The sequence below is a fragment of the Mastomys coucha genome, unplaced genomic scaffold, assembly GCF_008632895.1.
Source record: "Mastomys coucha isolate ucsf_1 unplaced genomic scaffold, UCSF_Mcou_1 pScaffold5, whole genome shotgun sequence".
In the NCBI taxonomy this organism is placed as follows: Eukaryota; Metazoa; Chordata; class Mammalia; order Rodentia; family Muridae; genus Mastomys; species Mastomys coucha.
This window is the reverse complement of record NW_022196911.1, coordinates 65,404,338-65,405,848: the sequence shown is the minus strand read 5'-3', so window position 1 is coordinate 65,405,848 and position 1,511 is coordinate 65,404,338. Positions and strand designations below refer to the sequence as shown.

Sequence of the window (1,511 nt, the reverse complement as noted above, 5' to 3'; positions counted from 1 at the left end):
TGCGTCTTGAATGGTCCATTTTGAGAACGTCCAAATCCCTCAGCTTCTGACAGCCAACACCGAGTGAATTGGAACTTGAGCATGAGTGAGGATTGCTGGTGTGAGGGCAAAGGACGAGATTCATTTCCATCCCCCAGGGTGTGCTGTCCCATATTCCTCTTTCTTGAGCCTTCTACGACTTCCTCATTTTTCACTTAGTAAGAAGAGGGATTACAACAGAGACGGTCTATTTTCTTCTCCTATGCCTCTTATCTTCATTTGCTTCCTGCCTATGACTTTCCAAGAATGTCGGTGTCTCTCTCATTGAACACCACTGCACAAGAGTTCATTCACTGCTCATATTCAAAACCTGGTGTGACTCCCTGACACCTGTGTCTGAGGACTCCATCTTCACACCTCTCATTCCACCCAGCAGAATAGAGAGAGTTAGAAACCACGTCCTCGCCAGACATGGAGAGAAGGGGTAGGGGGGAAAAGCACTTTGTCTTATTAAGCATTGATTCTGTGCAGGAGGGTATTGGAGTAAGCGCCTGTTTCCCACTAGAGCATCAAGAGGCAGTGTGGATGACAGAAGGAAATAGCTGTAGATCAAACAGCACGCTATCCAACACCCAGCCTTGCTCTCTGTGCCTGCTCAGCCTTCACCACTGTCCTGGTCAGCACATGGCTCCTCAGAACACATATCCCTTTCAAGTAGGAACCTGAGTGTTGAAAAGCAAAGCAAAAACCTTCAGGTGTTTTTGTTTATTTTCTTTTGTCATTGTTATTGTTTTCCATTTCAAGAGCACGGTCGTTCTGAGCCTTACTTGTTTGTACTGAATTGATATGTGTCAGGACCACTGTACACATCCAGTCATGAAATACGCTTGGTTTGGCGCCGTCACTGGATCACAGTCGCCAAAATGAAGTTCCATCCCTTCGTAACTTCTGACCGAAGCAAGAACTGCAAACAGTATTTCAACATACCTTCTCTCATTTGGAGGAAGATCATGTCTTTCCCTTTTTCCAAAGAACTGAGACAGAAGTATAATGTCCCATCTATGCAAAATGATCCAAGTGTGCAGGAAGAAATAGGTCATCTATATTGAATGAGTCCAGCAAGAGAAGGCTAATGGCACAACTGTCCATGTGGGCATCATCCACCCCAGCAAGGTGGGTATCACCAGGCTAGAGCTGGACAAGGGCTGCAAGAAGATTCTGGAGAGGAAAGCCAAGTCTAAGCAAGTAGAAGAAGGGCAAATACAAGGAAGAGATGAGCGATTGAGAAGATGCAGGAGTAGAGACATATGCATGGCTTTCATTAAAGACTGCTTAAGTAAAACAAAACAACAACAACCACAGAATCCTCTGGGTTCATCTGCCTCTCTTTCATCCATCCTGCCATCTAGTTATCCGTGATTTCCCTATTTATGTTTGTGATTTTCCATCTCAGTTTTTTTTATTCTGTGATATTTTGACAAGTCTGTATTTTGGTTAGAGCTATGGCTTCTATCTAAACAGCTGCTATTGTG

At 44.3% G+C, this 1,511-nt stretch overlaps 1 pseudogene; it reads left to right on the top strand.

Annotated features, from left to right (window-relative positions):
- The first annotated feature begins 902 nt into the window (after window positions 1-902).
- On the top strand, window positions 903-1,280 carry LOC116078365 (annotated as a pseudogene).
- Window positions 1,281-1,511: the final 231 nt, after the last annotated feature.